At 37.2% G+C, this 26,702-nt stretch overlaps 1 protein-coding gene across 5 annotated transcripts in view; it reads right to left on the minus strand.

Annotated features, from left to right (window-relative positions):
• Nucleotides 1-26,661, minus strand: part of TANC2 (tetratricopeptide repeat, ankyrin repeat and coiled-coil containing 2) — a 329,859-nt gene extending 303,198 nt beyond the window's left edge. For 4 of the 5 annotated variants that reach the window (XM_058179546.1, XM_058179545.1, XM_058179543.1 and 1 more), the window contains exon 1: nucleotides 26,254-26,661. The gene's annotated coding sequence lies outside the window, so the exon portion shown is untranslated. The remainder of the gene's footprint in view (nucleotides 1-26,253) is intronic. The other variant, XM_058179549.1, reaches the window with a different exon arrangement.
• Nucleotides 26,662-26,702: the final 41 nt, after the last annotated feature.

Genomic DNA, 26,702 nt, shown 5'->3' on the forward strand with positions numbered 1-26,702 from the left:
AAATGCTGCTTATATAATATCTGCTTATATTTAGTGAGCTTTTGTCTCTGCTTTTGCCTTTCGCCTAGTTGCTTCTCCTCAGGCACATCTGGCAAACGAATCTGGTGTGATCCAAAAGAACCAATCTTGTCTCTCTCACCTTTAAGGAAAGCAAGTTGCTTCAATGGTAACTTCATCCCTTAGGGCAGGTACAGTTAATGTAAGCTTCTTCTTTGCAGCCAGCAGGGCAGCTGAATTCAGCATACAGAACAATTTGACACTTGCAGTTGAGGATGTCAAACATTTCCTTATGATTTATATTGATATATTGACCATCAATTGTGTTGTAAATGTTGTACCTTGATGAACATATCTTTTCTTTTATGTACACTGAGACCATATGCACCAAGACAAATTCCTTGTGTGTCCAATCACACTTGGCCAATAAAATTCTATTCTATTCTATTCTATTCTATTCTATTCTATTCTATTCTATTCTATTCTATTTTGTCAAGTTTCACAGTGAAAGTCTCTTTGACATCTAGCTTCCCTCTACCAAGAGATACCTTTTGGCTTGATCCCAGCTCTTTTGGATCTTGTTCAAGATTGTCACTCATGAATTTGCAACAGGGGTTACAAAAGAACTGCTCACTCGTTCCCATTTGTCAAGCACTTTGGGATATATGTCTCTTGCAAGACTGGCTGCTGGGTAGTTTCTAGCATCATCACTACTTTGTTCTCTTAACAATAGGTCATATCTGAGAATGTCTCACAGTGTTGGGAGTTCAGACAGTAACAAGTCTCCACCAGTCCCAATTAGGTTGCTCATATGAGTGAATGTTCCCAGTCTTGTTTTTTTTTAGAAGCCATTACAGATCAGTTATTACACTCACAGGAAATGAGGACAGCAGTATTAACACTCTTAGACAAAATAACATTTAACAAAAAGAGAAAGACAGCTGAACCTTTAACTTTTTAACAAAATGTTAAAAAGTTACAATATTTATGTAGTTATTTATTAAGCACATCTAAACCAAAACTAACCAAAATATCTTCACAATCCCCAAGGCATGTCACAACTTATGAGCACCCCTAATGTTTGTAAATTAAAAGTTGACAAATTTCACACGTCCTGCACAGGTCAGAAGGAGGGCTGATAAAATATCTGCAGACCTTGATAACAGTCATAAACTGTTTCAGCTCCTCCCGTTGGACACACTATAGGGTATTACTACAATTAGATACAGGGATAGTTTTTCCCTCATGCATTCATTCTGCTGAAAACCTAATCCTCACTGTATTGTCTTATGTCTAAGTATATTTGTCCATATTGAATGTCATTATTATTATTATTATTATTATTATTATTATTATTATTATTATTATTATTATTATTATTATTATTATTCATTAAACATGAAACTCAGTAAACTCATCATTTAAAGATGTATTACAAATATTATTGACTGGCACTGATGGTTGATAGAGGTTGCTGCCAGCATCCTAGGTATCGAAAACAAATATCTTCTTAAAATGTATGTTGTTCTGAGCAGCTCAGTTTTGCAGTTCCGCTGGTATTATTGCAGGAAACTGCAATTTTTTGATGTACTTTGTAAAATTCTTGGCGATGGTGCCAAGTGCCCCAATGACAATTGGTATCACTGACACATGTTTCATCCATAATTGTGTAGTTTCAATGGCTAGGTCATGATATTTTGTGATTTTTTTCCAGTTCTTTTTCTTCGACTCTGCTGGTACAGTGATATCAATAAACTGTATGTTGTTCCGAGTAGTGCAGTCTTTTGCAGTTCCACTGGTGTTATTGCAGGAAGCTGCAATTTCTTGATGTACATTATTATTTTCATCATCATCATCATCATTTTCATCCTTCTCATCCTCTATACTACCTTTCTTATTAATATCATTATGATTATTATTACTATGTTGCTTTTCATGTACACTGAGAGCTTCTGCACTGGAGACTAATTGCTTGTGTGTCTAATCACACTTGGCTAGATAAAATATTCTTCTTCATACAGTCTACTCAGATATTGTTGGATAAAATATACAGAAAAACACTCCCTGAGAAATGTCCAAATAATCTAAAAGGCGCAATTTTTATCTGGAAGCAGTATGTGCAATAATTCTTTGTGTTTGTGACTCAACAAACAGAAGAGTTTTTCTGAATAATACAACCGATACATCAGGAAACATACACACTGATAATATTTATAAGTATCAGTAAAGGCTGTAGATAACTTTCAAAAGAATTTGAAATGACTAGTCATGAATAATGTTGCAAACATCTCTGTAACGAAAAATTTAGAATATGAGAAATCTCCAAACTAAGAACATTCATTTTTGGAGCTCATTTAATACAGTCTAAAATGAAACGCATTGAACACACTGATTGAACAAAGGATAATGTTGTAAATATTGCAAAATGCTTTTCATAATAATCATTATTTAGCAAGCATCTTCTCTGAAGATAAAACTAAAGGTATCTTATCTGAATGGTTGATTTAATTTAGTGCTGTGCAAATACTTCAAATACATCCCTTGGAATGCACAAACATGTCCAAATATTTTTTTTTTTTCATTACATGTAGTAAACTTGAAGTGATTAATAAAACAGAAGGGGTTATTTTGGTAACAACTTATGCCTTATTTTTATCATGGCAACACAGAATTTGGCTACTACCAGATGATTAAAAAATGTTACCGTGGGCTTCAGATGAAACCAACAGAGAGCAGCCAGCTCCCAGAATTACCAGGAGACAATGAGCAGTCAGTTCCAAAGTCACCGGACAGAGTGCATTCTGATCTGGAAGAGGAGATGGAGCTGTCCCACAACCAGGAGACACAGCTTCAGCCGCTCTCTGAAGAAGGTACAGAATTACAAACACACACCCAGGGGAGTTTACAAATTTGCTCGCAAGGAATAGAAAACAAAATAGAACAGGATGGAAGGGGAGAGAAAGGGAGACTTCTGTTCACTGTTTTGATTTGGAATACAAATTGCAAGACTAATTTGCTGAACTTTTTGGGGAGAGGACTTTTCTCTCTACTCCAAGTACATGTTTATGCTCATTTGTTTATTTTCTTGCAAATCCAATTTAATAAAGTAAGCAAACTACTTCTGTACTTGTGTGTGCTTGGCCCAGGAAAAGACAAAGAGTTTCAAATCTTCTCAAAGATGGTTCATATAAACCAGGGCTGTTAAACTCATGGGCCATGGGCCGGATGCATCAAATGCTGGTCACACCCATGCCTGGTTAAGCAAAGGAGAAAAAAGTCCCAATATGTCATGTGATGCCGTGAGTTTGACACCCCTGATTTAAAGAATCTCTGGCCCTCTGGAAAGTTACACTCTGGGGCTGAATATAAGCTAATTATTAGATATGATCTAATATCCTGTGGAATTTACAGAATTACTACTACTACTACTACTACTACTACTACTACTACTACTACCACTACTACAAATAACAACGCAAAACAGATTCAATCTTCTTGTCATCACATAGGCACTGGGCAGGTACGCTAAGTTAATGTATCTGCCTTGCAGCAATGCAGATGGCAAAATGTTATGCCTGGCTTTAAATATTCTATTCTCAGTTTAGGAAAAGTTAGATCTTTTAAGTATCTTGCAAGTTTTTAAGTGATTTTTTTATTCAGTATCTGCCATGTTAGGGTAGCCTGAAACTGTGTATCTCTTATTTTGCAGGTGAACAGTTATTTGGCTTCACCATACTCTAAAAAAATTAGGATTTTTATTGAAAACCTACCTAATGGCAACTTTTGCTTTATGGTCTGTTTCAAGGGAGAGGAAAACTGTCAGGATTAGGTGGGGGGTCCAGCTGACTGGGAAAAAAATGGATTTTTAACCAGTAATTTGTGCTGATCCTCCAGGCCCTTACCTCGATTGCAGGCATTCCTACTGCAAGCCTTAAATGGGTATTTGTTGTTCCACTGGATGGAAAAAGAATTGATCTCAAAAATTTTGTTTGTACTTTCAATACAGTCTTTTTCATATAAATTCCTAGTTGTGCGGCATAAAGATTTGGGGCAGCAATTTAGCGGCAAAAATTTTAGTGCTGCAGAAACTGGTTTCCACTTATATAAAATAAGCCCTTAATAGTACTAAAAGCTAACTTTACAGTTAGGCGGTTCGAATCCCTACTGTAGGTCTCCTGCAGGAACAGGGGGTCGAACTAGATCACCTCCAAGGTCCCTGCCAACTCTGTTGTTGTTGTTGTTGTTGTTATATACTTTATTCATTAAACATGAAACTCAGTCAACTGGACATTCAAAAATGCCACACAAATACCATTGACTGGTGCTAATGGTTGATACGGGTTGCTGCCAGCATCCTAGGAAATTGTTGTTGTTGTTGTTATTCTTGTTGTTGTTGTTGTTACTACTACTACTATATGATTCTAGCACTGATCTCATGTATATTTAGAGTGGAAAGCCACCCCAAGGTATTTAAATACAGTAAACTGTTCTAATTTGTGTCCTTCTATTGACTAGAAACATTGGATGATTCCATTAGCAAAAAACCAGAAATTTTAGATTTTTCAAAATTAAAAACCAGGTGATTTTGTCTACAGTATATTGCGATACTTTTCCATTTTAAAGAGATTTGTGATATTCTGAGGGCAAAATCAGCATAGAAATATAGGATTTTGCATCCTACCAGTTTAGAAGAGTGGAAATCCAAGTTATTAAAAAAATCCAGCACTGAATTCATATGTAAATTCAAAACAGAGAGGGCAAGAATACATCCTAATCACACTCCTATCTGAACATTTACTGCCCCAGATATGGACTCCTGCAAATTATACTTCACTCTTAAAGTACTGTGTTATTTTTGTACCGGAAAAAGAAGGCATCTGTCAATAATTATGTTTTTTCCAAAAGGTATTTCTGCAAAGGGAATCAAAGGCATGTTTAAAATCTATAAAGGTCACAAAGGAGGAGTTATTTTTAAGAGTGTATTTTTGGGCAAGATGGTGGAATACCAAATATGGTGTAGTGTTGATTTCCCTTCTCTAGTTCCTGCCTGCTCATCTTGGATTATATCCAGTCTTGAAACTTGCGATTTAAATATTTAGCATATAATTTCATAACAATAATTGAAAGGCTGATAATTGCACTGATTGTTCTCATTGTCCTTTTTATAAATTGGTACTATTATTGCCAGCCCCCAACATTTGGAATATGACTAATCTGATCTATGAATGTGAAAAGGAATGCTAGCAGAGGACCCAACTAATTGGGATGCTTGTTGATTATTTCAGGCAAAACACAATATCTGGAGCCTTGTTAATCTTAAGGGATTCAATCAATTGCATAGACAGACTAATTTTGCAGTTGATCCAGATTGAGCTCTCTCATTTATGTTTCTATAACAGTCCATGAACACCCCTCTAAAATACTCCTCTCAGGCTTGAATTGACACTTGGATGGGGGGAAGTGGGGGGGAGACTGGTTTTCCTAATTCTTTGATAGTTTGCTAGAAGAGGGAAGAGTCCTTTTTTCTGACTAATTGAAAAGAAGATTTAAAATATCCTTTTGGAACTATTGGCAAATTATATGAATGGGCTTTAAAATGGTGTGGTATAACAGAAATATTTTTAAAAAATCCAAATTGCAAAAATGTACTAATGTACTAATGATGGGGGAGATGTCAATCATTAAGAAAGTAACTATAATATTATAACAAGTAGCTAACTGAAAATGTCAACCAATGTACCTCACTGGTAAAAAAAATACAATTTTAAGAAGTACTGAAAATAAAAGGGATGTGCCATCCTGATAAGGCAATGCTCTTATAAAACAGTAGTATAGCCATACTTTGAATCATACTATAAAATTGGAATTATTGGCAGGCTGCTTTCTTACAATATTCCTAGAGTATCTGTGGCTTTTTAGATTTTAAAAAAAGATGGAAGGAGATTGAGAAAGATATCTAACCTCATGCACCATGTTGTTTTAATCAACATATATGTTCAACATATACCAATATCTGTGTACTTCTATCTGACTTGCAGCCTGCTTACTCATCTACTTACAAACAAGAATAGGAAAAAAATGAGTAAATGTAAAAGCAAATTTATTATCATGCAAAAGCTACTTTTATTCCCATGTTTTTATTTTTGACAGACGTAAGTTAAAAACAAATACTCATTTATATTTTCCACTTGCTTTGTAAGTCATTATATCACACTGTGCTACTAATGAATTTGCAAAGGCAAACAGCACAATCATCCGACATCCAGATACAGTGAATCAGACATGAACTTCTTTGTTCCTGTAAATTTAAGGTTATTTTTAAAAATCAACGATAACAGTAAATTTTAACAAGTAGATAGAAATGGGTCACAAAAATGGATTACGTCAAATGCTAAGGAAATTCAAGAGACTATAACAGAGCACTAGTAAGGTATCCTCATGGAAAAAAGGGCTACATTCTTGGCACATATGTTTTTTTCTTCCTAAAAAGATAAGTGAAATTAAAAGTTCTTCATCGATGTCAAAGATGTACAGGGAGAATTCAAAACAAGAATTAGATATAGACTACTGCAAGATGCTAAGGAAAGAGGAGGTTTGAGTTTACCAAATATGAAACTGTACTTTGATGCCTATTTTTGATTTGGCTAAAAGAATAGGTGAACAATCAGAATAAGAGGCTACTGGACTTGGAAGGCCATGAATTAAGATTTCGCTGGCACAATTACCAGTGGTATTGTAAAATTAAATTAAATGTTGATTTCAGCAACCAGTTTGTCAGATGTGCTATTTTGAGAGTTTGGAATAAATATAGAACAAGGTTTTCCGCAGATGTGCCCCTTTGGGTTTCCCTATAGGAAGTTTTTTTAAGAAGAGAGGCCGAACTGGTGGACTTATGGTAAAATAATATCTTTTAACTTGGGTGACCCTACCCTCAAATCCAAGAAGGAGCTAGAATCGGAAGGTCATGTTTTCCATTGATTTACATATCTACAATTGTAAGAAAGATTTAAATTAGACAAAAAGAATTTTGGGTTTAACTTTGTCAAAAATGAACTGGAAATCCTATTGTGTGGTAGTGATAGAAGATATTATTGCTAAAGTCTATAAAATGTTATTGAATTTGGTTTCAATAATTGAATAAAGGCTTAAAATTTATATTAAACTATAACTTAAAAGAAAACTTTATAAAATGATGCATTGTTGGTATTTAACTCCAGATAAGTTGTCAAGAATGTATAAAGGCATTTCAAATGAATGCTGAAAATGTAAATGGAAAGAAGGCAATTTTTTTATCATCTAGGGTGGATCTATGATATAAACCAAAAAAATATTGGAGTAGGATTTGTATCTTAATACAGAAAATTCTTAAAGTGAATATAAAAAGAAAACCAAAGGCTTTTCTTTTGAGTTTAATGGAAAAAGACCTGGAAAAACATTCGGAACTTTGATGTTATATATGTTGACGGCAGAAAGACTACGCTACACACAGAAATCGATCTCCACAATGGATGAATGGACGCAAAAATTGATAGTGTTTGCAGAAATGGCTAAATTGAACACTTTGGTCAAAGAAAAAAATACAAATACTTTTATTTCTACTTGGAAACCGCTTCTGGACTTTGTGCTTTAGATGGGAAAAAATGAAACTTTGATTTTGGGTTTTATTGATTAGATAATTTGTTGTTATAGAAATGGCTAGTTTATACTATTTTGTAAAAGTAAAAAGTTGAGGTTTTGTGTTAATGCCTTCTTAGACTGCACCAACGGCAGTCGGAAGTCAATGCTTTTCTTTTTTCCCTTTTCTTTCCCCCACTTTTCCCTTCCCTATTTTTCCTATTTACTTTTGTATCTTCTTTGCTATATTATAAACTAAGAAAAACTGTTTAAAAAAGACGTATGGGGAGAATTCAAGGAATACTAAGTTGTGAAGTAAAAATCAAGTGCAGGAAAAGTGTAGACAACGGACACTGAACCAAAATGGCTACCCTGTACTTGTAGTTCAAGCAGGAAATAATTTATTCCAAACAATGAGCTCAGTATTTAAATCTATTTTATTAGACTTCAGAGAATCTTCACTGTATTACTTTGGCAGTTGTCTTTGGCAGGAAGGCTATCCACAGGTCACTCAAAATTGTAATCTTCCCTACCATTTCATGAAAATATATTCATCCTTTTTCAGATTCTTTGAACGTTTGCCACTGAATACTAATGAAGTTTGTTGTGGGATCTACTGATATATAAAGAGAGTTTATGTGAATACATATGTTTCATTTACAGGTAGTCCTCAACTTATGGCAAATCATTTGTCACTCTCTGAAGTCCAATGGCTCCAACAATAGTTACACTTACAAAGTTCATATAGAGGATCCACTTAGTTACATAGTTATTTTCAGGTATTAAGACAACTGGCCTGCATTTACAGCCATTTGCAGCATGCCATAATCACGTGACCATGATTTACAATATTTCTGAAAAAAATTAATGTTTATTTCTGGTTCTTGGCAAAAACATCCTATAATAAAAAATGGCTTCATTTAACAACTACTGCAATAAAGGTCATAAAAAAAGGTCACATGGGTGACTTGCTTTAAGACTGTCACAATTTATGACCATAATGGGCAGGCTCCATTATGATTGAGGACTACCTGTATGTCATAACCATTAAAGTCCTGCCAGTATGAAAAACAAATGCTCTCTAAGATTGATTATTTGCATTACATGTTCAAACTTGATCTCTTCCTATAATTGGTTATGTCTACTATAAAGGAATTTCAGGGCATTTCTCCATGGGCAAGAAGTTCAACTCAATTTTCTACCATGAATTGCTTGTGACAAGTTCTATTACCTTTATATTTATATTTACACAGCATATAGGTCTCGACTTCGACTCTGCCATTCCAAAACAGTAGATGTATTCACCTTCAGCCATTCTTTTGTAAACTTGCTTGTATGTCTAAGATTAATGTCTTGTATTATGAATTTCAGTTGATGGACAGATGGCTCCAATAAAAGATAATATTTGTAGCTCAGGAGTCCTTGGTGGAGTCCTTGATTCTCTCGGAGCTTGGTTGTTTTCTTATAGACACTTCATTACCCGAAGTAGGTAACACTGATGTTACCTAGTTTGGGAAATGAAATGTCTGCAAGAAAACAACCAAGCTCAGGGAGCACCAAGGACAGAAGGCTTGATATTCTTCTATAGAATTCTTTGATACAAAGCAGAATTCATGCTCCTTAAATGATGGCAAATTATGCAGGCAGCAAAGCATTCCTGAACGATGACACTACCATTTCCATGCTTGATAAATGGTATGAAGTTCTTATTGTGGAATGCAGCGTTTGATTCTTCCCGACATAACTAGGGCCCCAAACTTTCATGTTTGTTTCATCTGTCAATACAGCATTCCTCCAGGTATTTTTAAGCAAATGTAAAACAAGTATCAATGTTGGCTTCTGAGTTGCTACTCTCCTGCAAATCTCATTTTACTCCAAATACTTTTCAGGTGGTAGAATGGTGAATATTGAGCATAGCCAGGAAGAGAGAGACATACAGAAACCCTGATGTTGTTCTGGGTTCTTTCCAACCTCTTAAGAGATTACATGTTGTGTTCCCAGAACAATTTTAAGAAAGGTATTGTCCCAATTATATTCCATTTCAGTACTACAACTAATTGTGGAAGAGGCTCACAGCCTTAAAAATAATTTTATAATTCTTTTCAGATTGATAGTCACCAGTGACTTTTATGGAGCATTTCATAACTTTTATTTTGAACAGGCATGAAATGCTTCTAGAATCTGAGTGATGAAAACTTCACTGTGAGGAAGAATTCCAAAGTTTGTGAGATTTAAATATGACATGATTAGCTCTGATTTTTAATGAAATATAACTACTTCTAGTTATGCCTTTAATTGCACTGATCTTTCTTTCACTATCACAAGGCATGTTAAAGGATTTTCTTTATAGAATAAACAAAATAGCATCAAAGTTGGGAATTCTTTGTTCATCTAGGCTGATTAGCAAGACCCACATTAATGTGCAACAGTATTTGGTTGCAAAGATATAAATGAATTCCAGAAAACTCAAAGAGCAGAGATACTATGAACTGCAGGTTTAAGTAACCTGAATAGTTTTCAAGTAAAATAATATTTCTATTAAAGCAAAGGCACTGAAGTTTCTATAAAATTAAATAAGGTAGGCAGAATAGATCAGGTAACGTCAACGCCTCATCCTTAATCATAGCAACTAGATACATTTATTTTAGTACCCAGTTTATTTCTAAATTCATTGGGTATAGCTTTCTTGATCCTCTTGCCAACCACCTATTAATGTAACAAGAAAGTTACTATCCATTTTTCTGATAAAGCAGATATTCTCTGTTCCTAATATTTTGCAAACTGCCATCTCTCTTCCAGATTCTGAAAAGCCCACTACAAGTAGGTCTTTCAGAAGGTTTATGTTTAAAACTGAGGAATGAGCATTACCCAAATCTACTTGGTAATTTATCCTTAACTGTTGAAACACTTAACTCTCTCCATGATCTTTTGATAGATTGTTTAGCATCCTGGATCTAACAATATTAATTTCTCTGATTAAGCAATTTGTCACCAGAAAAGAATCTAGGAAAGTATAACATAATATCATAAGGAACTACCATGTTTCCCCGAAAATAAGACCCTGTCTTATATTTTTTTGAACCCTAAAATAAGCGCTTGGCCTTATTGCCATGCGTTCAAGAGCCCGATTGGGCTTATCATCAGGGGTTGTCTTATTTTGGGAGAAACAGGATATGAATAAAAATGGACCCTGAGAGAATTCAGAAAATTTATAGTCTTTCAACTATAGAGCTCTTACTACTTCAGCTAATATTAAATGGAAACAAATTAGTCTGGAACACTAAAGAAGTTTCTTTTCCTTTCTCCTATTCCACTTCTAAATGCAAGTAATTTTGCATTTTCTACATCAAGAGAAGAAAGCTACAAGTTGAATATTTACAGTAGATTACTACTTTGAGATTAATTAGGTAGTCCTCAACTTATGACCACAATTGAGCCAAAACTTTATGTTGCTGAGAAATTTATAAACTAAGTTTTGCCCCATTTTATGACTTTTCTTGCTACATTTTGTTAAGTGAATCACTACCCTTATTAAATTATTAACATAACTGAAATGTATTTGAATATAAGTAGCTTGGGTTGATAGTTGGGCTGAGCTCTGAGTTTGGAAATTTGGTTGCAAATGTTTTGTCACCATTCAAGGAGACATCATCAGTGTGCTTTCAATTGTGCTCATTTGTCAAAGTACTGGTACTTAAAGTACAAAGTACTTTAAATAATGTTTTATGTGATGCAAATTAGTGCGGGTGTTGTTTGTTTGGCTATTTCTGAGTCATAGTCTGACTTCGGACTATTTGGCTGGCTGCTGTTATTGAGGCATGGTCTTTGGTTTTAAATACCATCTGTGTGATGTAAATTAGTGTTTGTTTGGATACTGCTGAGTCATGGTCTGGTAATGGTTTGTTTGAATGGCTAGTTGTTGTTAGTGAGACATGGTCTGATTTCCTGTGAGCTTATGGGTTGTGATTTTTGTTGTTGGGTAGTAAGGTGTCTGTTTTTGTTTTAAATGCTATCTTTGGGATCATGATTGATGCAATTCTTTCATTCTCAGCGATTGTTAGACTGGGTCGATGTCAATATGTCTGTTTATTGACTTATTGGGAGAAACCCAGGCTTCGAGGAAGTCTCATCTTGATTTCGCCTGGATTACAACTGTGGTCCCAATTAGATCAAACTTGTGTCCTTCTGAATCTTTGTGGATCGATATGAGGGATAGTAGGTCATGTCTTTTGATAGCCAGGAAGGGTTTGTGCAGTCTGGTTGATAGTTTTCTTCATGTTTGACCAACATAGTTCTTGTCATGGCCCTGTTGAAGCCTGGGTCTGAGGAGGACAAGACAGAGCCAGGGCCGATGGAGGAGGATGGGACGGCCTTGCTGGCCCCAAAGGAATGACTGGAGGAACAGGGTGAGGCAATCCAGGATCCCTCAGACTTGGAAGGGTTGCCAGTGAAGGAGAGAAGGCGCAGGACGACAGAGTGAGGGGGGACGAGATGGAAAGAGTAAGCAGTGAAGCTCCGGAAAAGAACAATTGCTTTCCCCCATCCCCGATCCTCAAGCACAGAGAATGGAGATGGGAGCAGTGCAAGGCGAACAGATGACTTGGGAGGAGGGAATCCCACCTCTCGTCACAAGGTTCACCTGGGGAATAAGCTTTACAGAGACACCGTGGGGAGGGGCGCTTGTTGGGAACAAGTGTTGTCTTTTTCCAGCCATGCTTGCAGTTGTTGATATCTTACCACCTTGTCTTATTGTGCTTAGCCTTGCTTTGCCTGGATTCAACTTGCCTTGCTTTGCCTGGACTGGCCATGAGTGAGTACTCAGCAACAAAGCTCTGCTTCAAGTTCTGCTGCAGCCCCAGTGACCATTTCATGCAACAAGGGCTCCCTGGAACAAAGTTTCCTGAACTGTGTTTGCTCTCAGAACTGGCTGCTTCTCTGGACTCACAGAAGCCAGGAACTAGTGAAGGTAAGTGTGTGTGTTTGGAGCTTTGCTCTTGGACTTACAGTGAACTGTGGGAACTTTGGAGGGAAAGGTTGGAGCAATAAAAGGGAGTTAAGCCTTCACTCCGGCTGTGTTGCTTTTATGTCCAGCCTGGGGTCATCACAGTTCTTTTCAAAGTTGCTGAATTGGATTCGATATATTGTGTCTGATCTTTGGTTTGCTTCTGTCTGCTCTTTTGGTTTTGACAGGGTTCATTTGATAGTTGAGGTTAGTTTGTGGGCTACCACGAGATCATGTTGACGTAATAATTTTGCTGTCATTTCTGAAACATTCTGTACATAAGGAATTGTGATTCGTCTGGTTGTTGTTCTTCTTGCTGTGGCTGTTGTATTTCTTTGAGTGTTTTTGTATTTCTTTTATTCAACAATTGGAAAAAAAATATGAACACCACATCAACCAAAGTGAGGAGAAGCAGACCTGTAAATCGGGTCGTACGGGTCTGGATGGGGAGAAACAGACTCAGACTCAATCCATCCAAGACGGAGTGGCTGTGGATGCCGGCATCCCAGTACAGTCAGCTGCAACCGCGGCTGACTGTTGGGGGCGAGTCATTGGCCCCAACGGAAAGGGTGCGCAACTTGGGCGTTCTCCTGGATGGACAGCTATCGTTTGAAGATCACTTGGCGGCCGTCTCCAGGAGAGCTTTTTACCAGGTTCGCCTGGTCCGCCAGTTGCGCCCCTTTCTTAACCGGGATGCCTTATGCAAGGTCACTCATGTTCTCGTCACTTCTCATCTGGATTATTGCAATACTCTCTCTGCACTCGGAGACTCCAGCTAGTCCAGAATGCAGCTGCGCGGGTGATTGAGGGAGCACCACGTTGCTCCCGAGTAACACCACTCCTGCGCAGTCTGCACTGGCTACCTGTGGTTTTCCGAGTGCGTTTTGGTTACCACCTTTAAAGCGCTCCATGGCTTAGGGCCCGGGTACTTACAGGACCGCCTGCTGTTACCAGATGCCTCCCACTGATCCGTGCGCTCTCACAGAGAGGGTCTTCTCAGGGTGCCGTCTGCCAAGCAGTGTCGGCTGGCGGCCCCCAGGGGAAGGGCCTTCTCTGTGGGAGCACCTACTCTCTGGAACGAACTTCCCCCCGGTTTATGCCAATTGTCCGACCTACGGACCTTTCGCCGGGAACTGAAAACTTATTTATTTATCCAAGCGGGACTGGCCTGATTTTTAAATTTTAAATTTTTAAATTTTAATATTTTATTGGGTATTTTATATGGTCAATTGGACGGTTTTAATTTCGGCTTTTATTGAATAAGTTTTTTAATTGTTATTTTACTGTATATTAATTGTTTTAATGTGGGCTGTACACCACCCTGAGTCCTTCGGGAGAAGGGCGGTATAAAAGTTTAATTAAATAAATAAATAAATAAATAAATCATCATCACAGATGTGATAATTAACTATGAAGATAAAACCAGAGAGCCTTGCTGAAGGACTGTTAAATAAATTAATAAGGGATTCAACATGGATCCCAGAGGAAAGGTTAGAAATAGAACTGTTCCATTAAACTTATGTTGTCTGATGAGACGGATACAACTGAAACTGAAGTTCTACACCAACAGTACCAAAAGTCATATTTGGTGGTCCAAGATTCAAATGCAGTAGATAGATAGATCTAATAGCAGCAATGTTGATTATAGATGGTTTATGTTGGAATCACCAAATCAATACATATCCTACCTAATAATCTAGCTGAAATGATTCCATAAAATTATTAGCAGAAAGATGACGCTAAAATACAAATTAGCAAGAACTATTCTCTCAAGAATCTTAACCAGAAGATGAAGAAGAGAACTGGGCAAAATTTAGAATAAATAAAAGGATCAAAAGAAGAGTTTTTCAAAATGTACATAAACAAATAAATATTTTTTAAAAAGAGCTAATGGAATAAGAGCAATTTACCTACCTTATAAGAAAGGATATAAAAAGGGAGGACAGATAAATAATAAAATTATTTTCACTTTTTATTCTTTCTATTAAGACAAAAATAATAGTCAGACTGAATAGTGATAGGTGAATAAAGTAGCTCCATAGGTCTCCCACTGCTGACTACATAGTTGTTGAAACAGATAAAATTTAAAAAAAAACAATTGCACAGTAAAGCTATGAATCTACAAAAGTGCATTTTTATTTCTTTTGAGATTCATTCTTCACAACAGATTTTACATTTCATCCACTATATTTCCATTAGCCTTTCCACATTTTAGAATGTTTCTTTTGTTTTTTCCATTTCTCGATCTTTTTGATTTGTTCATTTTTCATTCATATATGGTTTTATAATTTGATTCTCATTTGTTCTCTCTACATAATCAAATCATCTCAGCTTAATATTTTTCACACTACTCATTTCTGTACTCAATCTACAATACAGAACACATTTATTCTTCATTCTATTTTCTTGTTTTATACCACACATTTTTAAGTACAACGTTCCCACAGCATTTAACATATGTTTATATTTCTCCTCACATACCAAACTTCCTTCTATACACAAGCGAGAGAACATTCTTACAGAAATAGTGTTTTGCTTCTTTCAACAAACATTTATTTCTTACTATTCATTAAATTTCTACTAGGAAGTGTATATCTTAACATTTCTACATGCATGTTCCCATCCTTAGAAAATGTTCTTCCATGCTATATAGTTCATTCATTTATTCTAATTTTTTAACCTCCATCTATAACTGTCCTTCCCATTTTCCCTGTCAAACACAACTAATTGGGTTATTGATAATTATGTTTAAATCCATACTCCTCTTATTTCAAAAAACTATTTCAAGATTGCATCCAACAATACAGCATTGTATTCATAGAAAAGTACACATACATTCACATCTCCAAACTTCTAAAATCCCCATATCTCTATCACTACAAGTATTACTTATACTTTTATTCAAAAAACATATTAGTCAAGAAGATATTGCACGGTATTGTCCTATTTCCAGTCTATATACTGAACATTCATTTATCCTCCCACATAACTGTGGGAACCCGAAATTAGTACACATTAGCAGACATAACCAAAATCACATTTAGAATGCATCACAAAATAAGTTAAGACAGTGATTCCCAAAGTGTGAGCCGCGGCTCCCCAGGGAGCCGCGCTATCATCATAAGGGCGCCGCGAAATATTCAATTAATATCTGCGCCCGCTGGGTCTAACGCTGATGCGCCATTTCTGAAACGTCTAGTGCGCATGCGCAGTTACAAGTCAGATTTCTATTCGTTTGTTATCACCTTCTCAGTGCTCGCATAAGTTTTTGTTTGTTGGGCTAACTTAATAGTGTGGTGGTGAAGTTACTTTTCAAAAGCTATTTTTCTGATCACCCTAAAATGGACAAATTCTTATTAAACTTGAATAATCAAGATAGTGCTAAATCTATAGACGAAGTTCCACAAACTAGTGGCAAGGGTTCCGAGAAGCGAAAACGTCGTAAATATGACGACAGTTACTTGGATTTTGGCTTTACATCAATAAACGAAAATGATAGAGACCACAGTGTGTATTGTGCATGAAAGTTTTGGCACCGGAATGTATGCTTCCAAGTAAGTTAAAACGACATTTAGAAACCAACCATTCTAACTTTGTTGGTAAACCTCACAACTTTTTTAAAAGAAAGTTAATGGAATTAAAACAACAAAAAGGCAGCATTTATAAACATATGTCAATACCAAATAATGCCAAACATGAGTATGCCAAACACTTTGTAGAAACAGACTTTTTGATTAAACTCGCATACCTATGTGATATCTTTGAAAAGTTGAATGTGTTGAATCTCTCTTTACAAGGAGGCAATATGCACATTTTAAAGTTAACAGAAAAGATTTCAGCTTTCAGAAAAAAATTACAGCTATGGAAACTAAAAATTAATGAAGATGATCTTAATGATTGCTTTCCCTTGTTGCACCAGTTTTTAACCTCCAATGAAATCAGTTTGTCTTGCAATTTAAAATCTCTTTTTGAAGATCATTTATCTCAGCTTATCAAATGGTTCGAAAAATACTTTGAAGCAGATAACATTGAAAAATTTACTTGGATACAAGGCCCGTTTAGAGCCAAAGCTCCATCAGAATTTACCTCTACAGAAGAAGAATCTCTTATTGAGTTGTCTTGACACAACATTGAAGTTAAAATTTGTTAGCATGGAACTTTCTGATTTTGGATATCAGTAAAGAGGAATACCCACTGCTTAGTTGCAAAGCCCTAAGAATATTAATTCCTTTTGCAACGTCCTATTTGTGCGAAGCTGGGTTTTCGGCAGTCGCGGTAATAAAAAGTAAATATCGCTCAAAAATTAACGTCGAGCAAGAAATGAGAGTCGCTATTTCCAATTTTATTCCAAGATTTGAGAAGTTGTGCAGCGAACAACAAGCCCATCCATCCCATTAATAATTTTAAATCATTAAACGATGTTCAATAAATTGTGAATTTAAAGCTCGTATTTAATTTATTTTTCAATTAACCTAACCTTAACGATCTAAAAAGTAGATTTCCAAATCCTTAAAAAGACAAAAATTTAAAAAAAAATCGGATGTACCTATTAAGGGAGCCGCGGAAAAAATCTGAAGTGTTATGGGAGCCGCAAACCGAAAAAGATTGGGAACCTCTGAGTTAAGAGGCAGGATCCAATCTGGGTCGATCACCGGGACCAAAGATTTAGACTTCCGAACTTTCAGACTCGTGCTGGAGAGAGAAGTTGGTAGATCCCTGAGGATCGGCTCCAACACAAAAGCTTGGAAGACTAAATCTCTGGTCCTGGTGACTGACCCAGATTGGATCCTGCAACATTATCCTGGGACACATATATCTGCCTTCATTTGTAAGTTAGAATCCTTTTAAAATAGCAACTAAGGTGCAAATATGGATGATAGATAGATAGAGAGATAGAGCTAGATATTTGTTTAAATTACTGTCTTGTACAATTCTCAGAAAAAGGAAATAAAGTACAAATAATTGTTTAAGATTAAGAATAAGGTTATTATTTTCTAAAATCAGCCACTATCTGTTTCTAATAAGGTAAGCAGAAACTCTATTTTTCAATAAAATTAAAATGAATTATTTTTGCATAATTAATCATAGTGGATATAGTACAACAATTTTAAGTAAGGAAAATCAAATTTTTAATTACATCTTTAGATGTCATATCACATATTCTGGATGTGGATAGGCCTGACTGCTGTGTGGAATTATAAATTACAAACGTTGTTTTAGGAACTAAAAACACATGAACACGTGTTTTACTAGCTTCCTTTGCAGATGCTCAAACACTAATTATTGTGTCTGATAATACCGTGTTTCCCCGAAAATAAGACTAGGTCTTAATTTCTTTTAGGCTTGAAAATAAGCACTTGGGCTTATTTTTGGGGAGGTCTTTTTTTTTTTGTTTTTGAGGTGCAGGAGGCAGCGAGTGTAGTTACCTCATGACTGCTAGGCCCCTTAATCGCAGCCCATGGATCAGCTGATCCAGAGAGGGCTGGGAGTTCTGTCTCTCTGGGTGCCTGGAGATGTTTCCAGCGTACTCTTGCTAGCCCCAGCCATGCCCACAGCACCAGTCAACCTTGCAGCAGAGGGCCCCTTTGTTCTGCAGGTCACCTTGTGGCTATGGAGCAGGCAGCGACCACAGTTTGCGCTCTGCCAGGCCTGGAGCTCCAGTGTTGTTTAGGCTACTTTTACGATGCATCAGAAAGCCACGCGGCCCTTCGGAATCGGCTCCACCACCACCACCCCGCCTCTACCCGGCTGCTGCTGCTTGAGAAAAGGACAGGCAATTGTGGAAGATTGTGGGAAGCACATGCTTACGATAGAAGGAAAGCCCAGCCTGTCCCTTTCAAGGGATCAAATGTGAGAGAGAGAGAAAGAGAAAGAGAAATGACCGGGGGTGGGGGGTAACAAAAATTGCAGGCAACACTGTTTGAAAGGGTATCCTGTAACATACTCAACAAGTGATTTTGTTACTATGCCTAGTTGTAACTAATTGATGCAGCCTTTCCTCAACCTTCTGAGCCTGAAAGAACCCTTGGAGTATTTTTCAGGCCTCAGGGAGCCTCTGTATTAGGGGCTTAGATATATGCCAGAAGTTACAAAATTATTATATTCATTTATATTCATGTGGGCCTGTATAGATGCATTAAACTAAAAATTGTGATTTTTAAAAAAATTAAAAATAAAGAATTAAACTTCTTCCTACCCTCCACCTCATTTTCCTCCCCCCGCCTTTGTGGATGGCTCCTGCTGCCACTGGTGCCTGAACCAGCACAGACCTGGATTTCCTATACCTGCCCTGAGAAGAAGCCAGGCCACTGTTCTTGTAGAAACAGAGATATGCTCTAACAAGGAGAGCTCCAGCATGGAGGTCCTGGCAAGTGTCTTTCTTGTGCACGCTCTCTCACCATCTGCTGCATCTCCCTTCTTTTCCTCTTGCTCACTCCCCTCTCCTCAGCTTGTACAGTCCCACAGGTCATCTCACTGTTGGAGATTAGAGCATTTTTGTGTGGTTTCCATTTTTTTCAAGTAAATCATCATCTCTCAAGGAACTCATGATCGCTCATGGAACCCGTAAGATTCAAGGTATTTCCTTAACTCTTCCATATAACTTACTTTTGTCTTAACTGTCACTATATATGACAGTTCTATCTATTAAAAAGCTCATGTCACATGATACTTGTAAAGCTCTTTAGGTTATATTTCTATAAACACATCAAGAAATAATATTTGAAACATCCAGACTTTAATGTTTTAGTTATAGGAGTTTGATCAATAAACACTTGACATTTTGCTAGCATTTATTTCAGAAAAAAATTAATTTCAGGATATATTCATTATCCTAAAACCAACACTGCTACTTCAACAGATAAATTTCCCAAAAATTAAATTAGTTAAAATAAGTTTAAAATCAGTATGTTTAAAATAAGTACAACTGAGTTTCAAATTGAACTACTGGATGGATAAACAAGTGCACAAAGTTGGTGACATGATTTACCCACAACTTGTGGATCCCTGAACTCTGTGGATTCACTATTGATTTAATATGTTCCAGTAAATCTCACTAATCCATGGAATTTATTTCTAAGTAGATCTATAGACTGCCACTTACTATTATAAGCCTTATGGGGATATTTGTCTAAAAAAATTAAGGTAACAGCAGAAGACAGGTTCCAAACAAGAATTTGAAATAGAAATATATAAATTTTCAATAACATAGAAATACATGCCATTTCAATAAAACTTACTTTAAATGTAGAATACTTAAGATTCATTTTTACTTCTTTCTAGGTTCATCATTTAAAGAGAATCAATTACCAGGATGTTTCTTATAACATTTTCATTAAAAGCATCTGAAACCTGTTACCAAAACATATATTTATGTGATGCCAACGTAAGTTTTTTCCTTATATTAGTGCCTTTAAATGGCATGTCTATAAGTAAAAGGAAGGTAAAAAGTTATTAATTCAATGAATATAGAGAATAAAAAAGGTTGCTGAAAGCAAGCCAATGGGCAGAGGAGCAAATGTCTGCAGATACTACTTCTGGGGGAAAAAAAGAATGTCACTGAAGATTTCTTTTTCTTTCCTTCCTAGTCTCCTTTCTTCACTCACCTCTACTTTGGTTTCTCCTTTCCCTTTTTCTTCTTCCCCAGTTCAACTACTATTTCCCATCAATTATTTCATCCTAGGGGGCCTTTTTCTTCTTTTGTTTATTTTGACTGAAAGGTGAGTTATTTCTGTGACTGTGGGGGTTTATGTATCAGAAACAGAATAATTAGTGTAGGCAGAAGATGATCAATTTATTTTATAAATGGGGATAATTAACTGTAAATAGTATTCTCTCTCTCTCTCTCTCTCTCTCTCTCTCTCTCTCTCTCTCTCTCTCTCTCTCTGTGTGTGTGTGTGTGTGTCTGTGTGTATTGCCTGTGTTACAGTACAACTCTGGGCAGCTCAGAACAATAATAAAACCACACACAATGAAAATTATTTTAAAAATCTAAAACCCAGTATGTTAGTCAACCTGCTAAGGCATTCCAGAGAATCAACTATAGGCTTCTACTGCATTCTACTCCAGTGCCTGAGGAAGAATCAGCTTTTTATCACTTTCCGGAAGGTAAAAATGTGAGGGCCTGTCAGATTCTCAAAGGAAAGCTCTTCTGTAAGTTTGGGACCACCGCAGAAATGGCATATTTCTTAGGTTCATTAGATGGCTGTATTTAAAAGAGACCTGGAGCTCTCTATCCAACTTGGTGGGATGGGCAGATACCGTCAGGGAGAAGTACTCTCACATATAACTATGCCATATAAAGATTTAAAGATGATAACCACCACCTTAATTGCGCTCAGAGAGTCAAAGACAATGCAGCCCATGCAAGAGTGGGATGACAAGTATAAAACAGGGGATACCCAACACTGCATGTACCGCTGCATTCTGTATCACTTCTAATTTCTGAAAAGTCTTTAAGGGTAGCCCAATGTTGAATCTCCATGCCTAGAATGAGTGCAATTGGCATAGAAGATGATCTGTGCAGACCCCTTGACTATGGCTGCCACCTGCTCCTTAACAAGAATTACAAATCCAGGAGGACTTTCAAATTTCACCCCCAGCTTTGTGGAGGGAAGTGGAACCCCATCAAGAAACAAATACATTTTGCCTGGGAGGTTAAAAACCCAGAGTTATACCTCCTTACTAGGGATAACTCTAAGCTGGCAGCTTCCTATCCATACCTTTAGAGCCTCCAGCCACTGGGACAACATCTAAACAGCATTATCTCCTTTATCAGCTAGAGGTGATAAAATACAATTGAATTATCATAAGCATAGTGATATTGCACCCCTTGCCAACAAATAATCTTGTCCAACAGCTTCATGTAAAAAAGGAGAATTGAGAGATCAAAGCTTTGAGGCACTCACAATGTAGAAACCTAAGATTGGGCCTTCCCCCTACAGCACTGATTGGAAGTGATCCTGCAAGGAGATGAATCACTGTCATGCCTCCTAAGACTCAAAGCTAGACTACAAAGATACCATGCTTAATAATGTCAAAAGCCACCAAGAAATCCAGGAGAGCCAGGACAGGTACATCACCTCTGTTCCAAGCCTTCCAAAGGTTCTCCACAAAGCCAATCAATTTTATTTATTTATTTATGTCAAATTTAGAAAAACTCACAGAGTGATTCTGGTCAGTGTACAACTAAAATCTAAAACAGTGATGGTGAACCTTTTTGGCACCGAGTGCCCAAATCAGAATGTGTATGCATGTATGTGAATGTGCCCGCACCGGAGCACTGGAAACCCAAAGACCAGCTGGCTGGGGTGTGCATGCCTCTTTTTAGGCTGTTTTTGGGGCTGTTTTCTGGACATTGGGGGGAGCATTTTTAAGGCCTGAAAAATGGCCTGAAAATGGCCCAAAAAAGGCCTGGAAACAGCCCAAAAAACAGCCTGGTTTGGGAGCATTTTCAGGGTGCTTTCTGGCACTCCAGCGCCTGCAAAGACCAGCTGGCCAGGACGCATGAAACCCGAAGATCAGCTGGCAATGGCACGTGTGCCGACAGAGAGGGCTCTGCGTGCCACCCCTGGCACGCGTGCCATAGGTTCGCCCTCACGGATCTAAAACATAAAAGCTAAATTTAATTATATTTAAAAGCTGGGAAAGCCTTCAAGACACTAACCAGCCCCATGGCTGCATACTCTTCTATGAGCCCCAAGGACATCTGCAGAGCCTGTCTTCAGATAATTCAAAGTACTAGTCGAATGGGGACCTGCCTTGCCTCAAGGAGAGGGGGAATGTTCCAAAGGGTGGGGGCAACTACAAAGAAGGTTCTACTCCTGGACTCTGCAAGTTCACAATTATTTAACCATTGGGGTCTGCAAGATACCTTCTCTGCCTGACCAGGTGGGATAGGACAATGAATGAGACAAAGACAATTCTATAGGTAACTTGGCCCATGCCACATGAGATTTTCAAGGTCGTAACCCATATCATCCATATTGTCTCTTTGTTGAGCCTAGCTTTGTTGAACCCAGATTGAAAAGGGTTCTACTAATTCCATTAAATATATTTATAAAGGTTACTTTTCTTGTCTTGTCTGGTCCATTATGGAGTATGATCTCTGTTACACATTTTTCACATGTATGCACATTTATGTGTATTACTTCTACATATTTTGTGATGGGAAAGAAATTTCCAAGATCAATTTCAGCTGGAATTGGCAACTTGTGACTTATATTTGCATCTGAATGTTTATATTTATTTTTCCTTTGGGATTCCTTTTTTTTTTTATAAAGAGAATAACCGTTTTCATGTCAGTAACCTCAAATTGACTATTACTGATTAAGTCAGTAGACTGACAACAGATACATATTTCAGCAACTATATCAGAATTGTCCAGAATGAAACAATGGTCTCATTCCCAATTATTTATATTACTAGAAAACAACATAATCTGAATCAACACATTTTACTAAATTGTATTTCTGATATTGCCTGATTTACTACTAATTTTGCTGATCAATTCCAGTCCTACTGGAATCAGGTATAACCATTATTTTCAGTCAACATTTATAACAGTTTGATCAATTATAAATATTTTGCTTCAAAACAATTTTTAAAATTATCAGTTTTCAAATATAATTGCAATCCCACAGCAAAGCTGAAAAAAGTCTTCTTCCTGTATAAATTCTTTAACAAAGTTGCATAACTTTGGGCCAGGGCCACATTCAAACCTGAATACAGGGAGACTTCACTTAATGATCAGAACCTTGAGCACAATTAAGATCAGCAATTCTGTCACTAAGCAATGGAGTCATTAAGCAAAATATCATGTGTCCATGAGAGACGTGACCTCATTTCCATCATGGTTGCTAAGCAAGATATCACATAACTAGAAGTTGCAATTTTACTACAAGCTTATCCATTCATAGTCAGAAGCTGGCTGTGACGCAAGGAAATAGCAATCATGTGACTATTGGATGCTGCAACAATTGTAAAGTGTCTGAATCTCAATCACGTGACTGCCGATATGTTGCAATAAATGCAAGGACCAGTTGTAGTTACTTTTTCAGCATGCCGACATAACCTTGAATGGTCACTTTACAGGGCAGTTGTTTATGAGAAGGCTACCTGTATCTTAAACACAACTTAAAACAATTCCAAAGGTTATTAGCAAACTGTAATTTTAAATGCAATTATCCAAGTTGCATTCCAAAGCAGTTCACAAGAGTCTCCTAGCCATGTCTTCCACCTGTTGTTCCTGCAGGAACTGTAAGCTCAGGAGGAACCTCAAATTTACATGTGCTTCTTTAGAGTTACAGATGGAAGTAACATAGAGCCAGATGAGTTCTGGTAAATCCATAACTTTCATTGTGGTGTTTCATCTCGTCTAATTATTCAGAGTTACCAGACTAACAGTGGCACACAATCTCCTGCTCAGCTCAGGATATAGCAACGCAATTTGGTATCATTAACATACAGGTGACCCTTCACTATAAACCAGTGAATGATCACATGAGTAATTTCAAGAATAAGGTGCTACCACTCAAATCTATTTCTCCATAATATTTCAATAAAATTTCTTCTGAATAGCCACCTAAGTCTGTAAGGTTTGTGAAATGAAAGTTAATAACAGTAAATCTAAATAAAATGAAAGGGCCCATTGTGTAGGTGAAAGTAGATCTCCTAATTCTGGATTGGATCATAATTTGGAGGAGCTTCTGGATCCAGATTTGTTTCCAATTTCTCAGTGAGGAATAGGAGCATATACTATCACTTTGCTACATCAACTGCATCATTTTTAGAAAAATCATGCTGGTAAAATCCAGGCTACACAATATGCTCTTTAACTATATACAAAATAAACACATTTTGCAAACTGTGTTAACACAAGTTAATCACTGTTTTAATGCACTGATTTAATGCATATCCTTTGAAAGGCTTGCACAGCTACTGTATGTCAAAGACTGCCCTAGTTGTCTTTATATATGCATGCACAGATGGCACTTGCACAACCCTTCATAGAAGGCATGTACGTAAGCCTTTTGAGTTGGAATGTTTTGTTTCCACTAACATACTTTATGTAAAACATACTTTTTAAATGTTTGCACTTTTTAAATGTGTTCTAAGTGAAACTACCTCCAAATAACAATGGTACTCAAAAAGACAATTATACAGTATCTTTGATAAAATCATTACATTAACTGCAAAATTATTGCTAAATATAAATTGTTGCATACAGTTAAGTTCAATATTACCTCAGAGAACACTTTGTCTTTTTAATCCGGCTCCTTCCATGGTTCATTGAGGTGACCTGAAGGCTTCTACCTATAGTTTCCACTGGCTCATCAGATGATGACAAGTAATTAAACCTTCTTTGTAGCCCCAGAGATCCCAAAATAACTCTGTTATTCTGATGAACTGATACTGTCACATCTTTTAAAAGGCCTTAAAACATAAATTTTTAAACTGGCTTAAATTGCTGACTGATTAAATTTTTAATGTTTTAATTTTACTGGTACTTTTAAGATATTTATTATAAATGACACTATAAAATGCCTAATAAATATATTTTAAATACATGAATATCAACAAGTCTTGAAATGGCCCACAGGCAGTTTAACAATTCCAATGAAGTCATATCTATATAGCTCAGATAGCCCTTTACATTCCAATACATATCATGTTCTTTATTTGAAAATATCTAGTATTCTCCATACACAGCTGACACTGACATTTTAATCTATAAAATGTTATACTTACAGTAAAAAGTGCCTATGATAATCTACTGAACTAGTAATGCATTGCAACCCCTCATTCTGGCTGATATGCTTCATCTCTTATACATGAATACTGAATTAAAATGTTTTCTCACACATTATTGTTTTATCCAATTTTCTGGCATTGATACCAGTAAACTACAAATTACCATTTCCTGTCCTAACAGTTTTACAAATGAAACCCACTTCCCCACCCAGTAAGTCACCACCAAAAGATTCACTCCCTGTGTCTCCTATAATATCAGACTTCCAGTGCACGGACAACACACTAACATAGCACTGGGGTTCTTTTCTTCTGTAAGTTTTGCTATGCCTTCAGCAATGACAAATTGGTATTGGAACAGGTTGGAAGGACAGGATTCCTGTTTACAAAATACGTTTCCCATGGCATGGCAATGTCACTATTCCCATCAATGTATTATCGGTTTTTCATTCCAATAACATAATAAGTATCCTCAATTTCAGTTCACTTTAAAATAAGAACATGGATCAGCTTCATAAAGAAGCAGTGTTTTAAAGATGTGTGTGTGTGTTCTTTTCTAGAAATAGTTTTATGTAGCAGATTAAAGTATCGATTCAGAATACCGTATACATATGTTATAAGCTCACACCAATAGATAGAAGTTCATTTATACATATTCTGGAACCTTATTTCTTGCTTCCACATCAATGTACCAACGATATGGAAATGGTGGGAGGGGGAACAAGAAGAATCAAGGACGATGACAGAATCTCTTTCCCCTCAACCTCGCATAGGTCAGTATGGCACACCCATTCAGCGTTCAATTTCCTTCCTTCCTTCCTTCCTTTCCTTCCTACCTACCTACCTAGGCAGGGCGTCAGCCGAAATGAATTGTTGATTTCCTCCTCACTCACCTACTCCGGTGTCGGGCTCTGTCCAAGCACCCTTTCGGGGCGCGGCAACTTCGAATCCTCCTTCTTCCCGTCCTCTGTCCCGAAGTTTGGGGGAGGGGTTGCGAAGCAGAGGTGTGTGTGGGGGAGGGTCTTTCCTGCCTGCCTCACCACATCTCGATAAGGAGCGGCTCACTACGTCTTCCTCAGATGCAAGCCAACTGGGGGGGCTCTGCTGATGGGACGGCGGCGGTGATGGCGGCGGCTAGGCGCTCCCCACTCGCCTTCAGTCATTGAGCCGCTGCTGCTCCTCACAAAACAACCAACACAGCAGGAGGAACCAGAGAAGCAAAGGGCGAGCGAGCGAACGAGCGAGCGAAAGAGCGAGCGCGCGCCGCACGCCACCCGCTTGCACGCGCGGCTCCCTGATGAACGAAGTGATGGTGTGGTGGGGGGGGAGGTGGGGGTGGCAC

The sequence above is a fragment of the Ahaetulla prasina genome, chromosome 4 (assembly GCF_028640845.1).
Source record: "Ahaetulla prasina isolate Xishuangbanna chromosome 4, ASM2864084v1, whole genome shotgun sequence".
NCBI classification, from domain to species: domain Eukaryota; kingdom Metazoa; phylum Chordata; class Lepidosauria; order Squamata; family Colubridae; genus Ahaetulla; species Ahaetulla prasina.